Here is a 7740-nt window from a genome sequence, read left to right as displayed (position 1 = left end):
CGCTTCATCCCCTGTTGCGTCGTATACCTGCTGTTTCCTTTCCCATGTCAGCTTTCGCCGTTCTTCGCGCTGTTCTACCCCATCACCCATCTGCCAGACATTGCGCAACAGTACGAGCCTGCGCTTCTCTGTCGGCAAGCCCTTCTACGCGCGCGCGCCAAAGGTATGTGCGCACGTGCATCAACCTTGCCTTTGCTTTTGAGAAAAACACAGGACAAGAGCTTGTCCTGTGTCGTTCTCGGCCTTTCAGTGAGTGTATTTTTTACGCGAATGCTTGCAAAAGGTATGCACAATCTTGCCCCCCTACAAGTTTTGGGAAACCCTCCCAACACGTGGGTATCGGACCGCTATATATCCCTTGACTCTTACTGCCGGCTCGCGCCATGCGGGCCCCAAGCGCGCTTACAGCGTCGTGAGCTGGATGCAGTTCTGGCAGCTGACCAGCGCCACTCCTGACGGGTTAGGCTTTCTTGACCTTATTGCCCGCTACACCAGTGCGGCCGCAACGCACTGTGAGGTGACCCTGGACCAGCCCGTACCAGACCTCAAACAGCTTCAACTCCATGTTGAGAGGCGCCAGATGCAGCGGCGCACTCCCCGTACAGTGCCCGGCCAACTGGACGTGCTCCTCTGCCGCCACGCGAAGAGGGAGCGAGCGACGCACCAGCTGGGAGAGCATTTCCACCAGCTTGGATGCCTGCAGCAACAACCCCGCCAAGCCCTGGTGCCTTCTGCAAGTCGCTCCTGAGGCCTCGAATCCGGCGGCAGCCGGTACTAAGGAAGACAAGGCAAGAGACAAGTGTCACATCGCACAGCTCTTCGTTTATGTCTTCGTGTCCCGACAAATCATCGTTGGCGCTCAAGAAAATGCATCGTCAGTACTGGGATGACCCCCTGCTCACCTCAGTGTCAGTGTTGTATGAGAGCTTCCTTTCCAGGGCACGGTATTTGCCGAATGGAGGAATGAGTACACAACTGAAACGTTCTCTTAGCCTTGTAAAGTTATAAAACTGAATGCACACGCGCGTGTGATCGCCTACAAATTGTCCAGATATTATTTTATACTAAATTAATATTGTTGCGCCCAAAGGAAGACTAGCACATTGCTCAAAGGCCGGTTCAGGCACTCAGCGGCATTAAGAATGAAAACTGCGTCGATATGAGTTCAGTTCTCGTAGATGTAATCAGCTGAGGTATGCAAAATCCAACCGTAAGAAATTTCACTGCTTCCCCGCGTATATGTGTAGTGATGAAAGCGTCGATTAATCGATGTATTAGGTCCGTGTCGTCGAAAGAAAGCAAGGTGGTGGTGGTGGTGTAAACTTTATTGGCCATGACAAATTACGGGGGGGGGGGGGGCACAGCCCCCCTCATGGCCTGCGGGAGGGGCCCACACAGTGGATTCCTCCCTTACAAATGGTGTGCTAGACCCTGGAAGGCCAGCCTTTTAGAGGCACTGGTGATGGTGAGTCGTTGGTCTTGGAGTGCTGAACTGGACATCAGCTGTTCCCAGTGAGTGAGTGCCATCTCTGGGGGGGGGGGGGGGGGGGTAAGTGGAACAGGTGAGCAGAACATGCAGAAAGTCGCCTGGTTTGCCGCATAGTCGACAGGAGGAGGAGAATTGGTCAGGGAAGTGTCCGTGCATGACTATCGGGTATGGGAGTGTGCGAGTTTGAAGTCTGCGCCAGAAAGTTGAATCCGTGGTTGATAGCGAAGGGTGAGGAGGTGCGTATATCTGTCTGTTGGAACGATAGTGTTGTAGGATGTCACTGAAATTTAACAGGCACTCCCCTTCGATGGAGGAGGCGGTGTGCTCTCCCGCCCGGAGGGTAAGATCTCGGGCGAGGGCATGCGCCTCCTCGTTTCCGGGTGGTCCGTCATGTGCTGGCGCCCAGATGAGCGTTAAGCCCCAACTCCAAGGGCCCTTCCTGGGCGCACGCGCTCAGCGTCGGCGCTCTTGGCGTACGCTAGAACCGGTCTGCGCATGCGCACTGCAGGAGACGCCAGCGAACCTCGGCGAGGCGCCGATATCTGTCACTGCTAGATATCTGCGCCAGCGCTCGCGCGAGCGCCGGAAGCTGCTCACCGTCACGTCTCTCATTGGCGTACCTCAGGCAGACATACACCAATGGAAGGACGCGGTTCTCGGGACATCCGGTGCGGCTTTTCGCGCGCTTTTCAAAAGTTGCTGTCTACATTTTTGCTTGGTGCCGAGGCTGTTCGCGCCATGTCGCAAAATAAAATAATAAATGAAAGTCTGATCGCCGCAGTAGAAAGGCGGCCGTCGTTCTGGCAGGCGAGCCATAAAAGCCATAAAAATAAGCTAATAAAGGCAGCATTGTGGCTTGAAGTGGCAGCGGAAATTCTGCCAAGCCTGCGAAGCACAGGTAAGCCGATATCTTGCTTGTGACGAGTGCTGATTGAGTGAAATGGGCTCGAAAACGCTTGTGTTTCAATCGTGCAGAGGGTTCCGCTCTAGCCCAAAAGCGGTGGAAATCGCTACGAGACAAATTTTGCCGGATATATCAAGCGGCGACGCAGGCAAAGAAAAGTGGCGCCGGGGCCGAAGAAGTGGCCGACAGGTCTGGCAACCACACAGCAGCGTGAGCACAAGCGCGAGCAGCGTGCGGCAGCGCTAGCCAGCGCCTCGTACCATGGAGATGCGTACTGCTGCCAGCGCCTGTCGTTGCGCGGCGCCAAGAGCGCCGACGCTGAGCGCGTACGCCCAGGAAGTGTCGTTGGAGTTGGGGCTTTACGGTTCTGGAGGGATTCCAGCGTCGGAGTATGCTGCTGGCTTGCCGAGAGATACGACCAGTGCTATAATTTAGGATTGCTGTTTGCGAATCGGATATAATTTTGGTAGCGGCTGAAGAGGAGATGGCTAGAGCGATAGCTGCTTCCTCTGCCGTGGTTATGGATGAGGTAAGAATGGTTCCTGCCGTGATGGGGCGGCCGTCACTGCGAACAGCCACTATAGCTGCATGTGCGCCTGATGCGTAGAGCGAGGCATCAGTATATGCCACATTGGGATCCTCTCCGTAAGCTCTGAGTAGTGCTAAGGCCCGGGCCTCTCTGCGCTTTTGATCGCGCTCCGGGTGCATGTGTTTAGGGAGGGGGGGTATCTGAACTGCAGCTCTTATGGGAGTGGGGATTGTGTCAGTGCCGGGTATAACGCCGACAGGCGATATGCGAAGAGACTGCAGCAGAGCTCGTCTTGCAGGGGTGCGTGTGAGTCTGGCTAGTCGTGCCGTTTTGGTGGCCTCACAGAGTTCCTCGAAAGTGTTATGTATTCCTAGTCGAAGAAGGCGCTCTGTGGAAGTGCATGGGGGAAGGCGTAAAGCTGTGCGCGTACTGCTCCGATTGAGGCCGTCTAAGCGTTCTCTATCTTTCGCTATGAGGGGCAGATACGGTAGTGTGTATGTTATTCTACTGGTGATGTAAGCCTGTGTTAGTCGAAGCGTGTTTGGTTCCCGTAGGCCCGATTTTATGTGTGCCACACGTTTTATGAGCCGAGTGGCTTGTGTGTGCGTTTGGAGTGCTTGGATCGTGTCAGTGTGAGAGCCAGAAGTCGTGAGAAACATTCCCAGTATGCGAATCTTGGGCACTGTAGGAATCTGTTCCTTGCCCAAAACGAGCTGAATATTGGGTGGTGTGCCAGACATTCGGTGGGGTTTGTATATGAAAAGTTGTGATTTCGTGGGGGAGCATGAGAGCCCTCTATCATGGACGTACGTGCAAATGATATTTAGTGCTGTTTGCAAGCGGTGTTCTATCTCCGCGTCACTACCTCGGCATGTCCATAGTGTAATGTCATCGGCATAGAAGCTGAAGTGTTGGTTGGGTATCGACTTGAGTAATTTAGGTAATCCCATCATGGCTATGTTAAAGAGAGTCGGGGAGAGTACCGCGCCCTGTGGGGTGCCTCGTGCTCCGATGGTGATGTCGTTTAAGAAATGCGGGCCGAATGAGAGATGGGCCGTGCGATTACTGAGGAAATCGCGAATGCAGTTGTACATGCGTTGTCCAACGTCGAGGGATTGCAGGCTCGTTAGGATAGCCGCGTGGGTAACGTGATCAAAGGCCTTATTGAGGTCTACTCCTAATATGGCTTTCGTATCCTTTGTTTTGGGTTCCAGTATGTGATGTTGTAGTTGGAGGAATACATCCTGCGCTGACAATCCTGGTCTGAAACGAAACATGCTGTTAGGGAGGAGCTCATTATCCTCCAAGTAGTTGCTGAGTCGCGTCTGAATGACATGCTCGAAGAGCTTGCCTACACATGAAGTAAGAGAGATGGGTCGGAGATTAGTATGGTGAAGCGGCTTGCCTGGCTTGGGCAGAAATACAACTTTCGTTGTTTTCCACTGAGGAGGTAGGGAACCGTTTTGCCAGCACTCATTGAAATAGGCTGTTAAGGCTTCGATAGAGGGGGTGTCCAGATTTCGTAGTGCCCTGTTCGTGATCCCGTCCGGTCCCGGAGCGGAGGATGTATTCAGTTTGTGGAGTTCTGCCCTTACCTCAGCTTCTGTAATGGGCTGGTCTAAGAGTGCGTTTGGGGCGCCTTCGTAGTCGGGGTGAGTTTGGGCAGGGAATGGTGGAAGGTAGAGGTCTCTAAGCTGTTGTAAGAGGTCTTGTGGTTGAACTGTGCTGCCATGAATGAGCTTAGTGAGGTTATGATTTTGGGTAGTTTTGGACTGCACTGGGTCTAGAAGATGCCTAAATAGGCGCCATGTCTGAGAGAGACTCATGTTTCCATTGTGACGAGTGCATAAGGTCGCTCAATTTTGCCTCATGAGAGTGGTTGCGTGCTTCTCTATTTCTGCATTTAGTCTACAAAGTCTTCTTTTAAGAGTTCGGTTCCAGCGTTGTGTATGCCAGCGGCGCTCGAGGCCTGTTTTTGCCTCCCACAAACGCAAGAGGCGTGTGTCTACCGCCTCACTGGGGCAATCCGGGGGGGTAGTGCGAGTAACTGCTCGTATATCCTGTTGTAGTTTTGTGGTCCACGCCTCTATGTCCGTGATGGACGTGTGCGTTCTATTGCTTCGGCATTTTTTGAGAGATTCCCAGTTCGTGATAGTTGGGTGTTTAGGGGAGGGTTTGCCAATTTGGCTATGGAGCGTAATCTCTATAATGTAGTGATCGCTACCTACATTTTCATTAGTGTTGCACCATTTTGCATCAGGAATTGAGTGTGTAAATGTGAGATCCGGTGTGGTGTCCCTGCTCACACTTGTTCCCTCACTAGTGGGGTGATCGGAATCAGTAAGAAGTGTGAAGCATTCCTGCTGTGCGGACAGCCAGACTCGGCGGCCCTTTGGAATGTCTGTAGGGTACCCCCATGCTGTGTGTGGGGCATTGAAGTCCCCTACAATTAGCAAGGGTCGTTTATGCGCAAGTTGTTTGACAACTGAGAAAAGCCGGTCGAAGTTGATGAAAGATAGTTGATGGCGTAGGGGACCTTCTCCGCGTCGAATGTAATGAGGATTGAGTTGGTCTTCCCCATTCTGCGTGCAGCCAAGATGGTGTGGTCTGGGTTCCCTTGCACGATATATTTGTAGATTTCCTCGGGCGTCTCTTGATAGTAGGCGTTCGTGAGTACTCCTCTAGTGGCGCCCGGGGCCGGTGCCGCATAAGCTGTGCACACGTACCGTGTGTCGTTGATGGACAGGTGGGTGACTCCTATCAGGTGTTGGACGCTTTCGATGTACGTTGTGGCTATTGTAAATGTATTGTTGGTTGGGTGGATACGAAGCGCAGCGTCGGCTGGCAGATGCTTGGTTAGTTAGGCTTGAACTGCAGCTCGTAGTTTCATTCCGGGCATGGTAGAGAGCAGGAGCTCACCTCGCGGCCGGAAGACAACCCTGATTGCCTCTAAGGGCAGGGGAGGTATTCGTCTGTTGCGCTGGGAGACGAGGAGTGAAGCACGTGTGATCGGCGGCGCCCGTTGCGGCGCCGCAACGGCGTTTGTCGCGGCGGAGAGCTGGGCGTTCCTGCCGTTTGGGTGAGCGTTGCCGGCGGTGCCAGGCGTTTGAAGCGGTTTATGGGTGACTGCTGCAATCGCTTGCCTTTCTGCCCGAGTCTTGTAAGAACGGCCCAACGCGGCGATCCAGTATCCCGACTGAAATTCGTGTTCTGGGACGGTGCGTCCCTCCACCTGAATCTCCATGGGGAGGCCGGGCTCGCCGGCTTGGCGCGTTGGTGAGGCTGCCGTCAGGCTTATCTAGGTGACGTTCCGCGGCTGCACAGAACCGGGCCGGAATCCAGGAAAGAATGAGTTCAGGATCACACACCTGGACTTGCGTAGGTCCCTGGAGATGTTTGGCGCTTGCTTGAACAGTTGGTTGGCCGCTGTGACGAAAATTTCCGGAGAAACACACACATTTAGCCGGAGCCCATGTGCAGAGCGTCCGACCCGCGTTGCCCCCTAGCGGCGAGTCCTCGAAAGAGAGCAAGTTTACAGCCATGCGCACGGTGACTTGCCCTCTCCGCTCGACGCCTTCGTTATGAACCTGTTACACTAATATCCGCAAAAAGTTTGTTTAATACACTGCATGCGTCAATAACGCGGGGACAATTCAACGGCGCAATATATCACTGCTGGGAAGATCGTCAGCTCGTTCTCGCAGTCCCGCATCATCTGCCAGCGCTGCAATCTGGCGGAACTTGGAGTATGTGGTAATTTTTTTGTGCAGCAGCTCATAGACGTTCTGTAAGCATGAATTTACAACGTAAGCTCTCAGTAAACGGCGGCCAGTGACTCGAACTGTCCCGTGTGCAAACAGCGTCGAGAATTTTTCCCCCAGTCGACCACTGGAACATTAGCTATATACTTCACTGTGCATTGCTTCAAAAATACACTTTCCGTCCGCTTCAAACCAGCGGTGTTAAAAAGTCACTTGATAGTCGTGCACAAGTTGCGGAGCAGCGGTTCGCACTTCACACGAGTTCTGTTAATGGCGGCTTCCAAGGCCAGGAATGAAGACAAATGCTTCTAGGCAAGTTCTCCAAAACTATTTTGCAAACCTGCAGTGCATCTCTTGTGTGGCGTTACGAACTGCGATAATATATATATATATATATATATATATATATTATCGCAGTTCGTAACGCCACACACAGAAGAGATGCACTGCACATTTGCAATATATATACCTTGCTAAGTGTAAATATCAGCGCATTCGCATAAATGCGTGCCAATGAAGTTGTGCCTCGTGCTGACATGCTTTATAGGCATTTTAGAGCGAAATCTCTACTCCCCCCGTACATACAAAGCTGAAGGTCATGTGGCTATGAAATTTAACCTCCAAACCAGGAAGAGCGGAGGCTTGGCTCTGACGTCATGCCAAGTGACTCGCCACAGCTGCGCGCTTTGAATCGACGACGCTCGCTCCCTTCACAACTGTCGAATCACGTGACTCGCTGCGCCTCGCCAAAGCTGCGGATGCGGGGCCGACGGCTGTCGCAACTGCCGGAAATCGCGTGACGCGCCTTCGCTATATAAAAGCGTGTGGAGTGTGTTTGCGCACAAAGCCATGGATGAGCAGTGTGCTGGAAATAGTACTTGGACGATGTATCTCACCGTCAAGCGGAATCTGATGATCTTTATGATATGGAAAGGCATCAGATTGGATAACCATGCTTAATAGAGCTTTCGATCGTCTTTCTAGGTTCAGTCTGATTGAACCTGTGGGGTTTAAAAGGGGGAGACAAACATGTTCTCCCCGTTTAACCGCGGCTGAG

The sequence above is a fragment of the Amblyomma mixtum genome, chromosome 3 (genome assembly GCF_055824585.1).
Source record: "Amblyomma mixtum isolate Tamu chromosome 3, ASM5582458v1, whole genome shotgun sequence".
NCBI classification, from domain to species: domain Eukaryota; kingdom Metazoa; phylum Arthropoda; class Arachnida; order Ixodida; family Ixodidae; genus Amblyomma; species Amblyomma mixtum.
The sequence above is the reverse complement of the archived record's forward strand: the minus strand, read 5'-3'. Positions refer to the sequence as shown.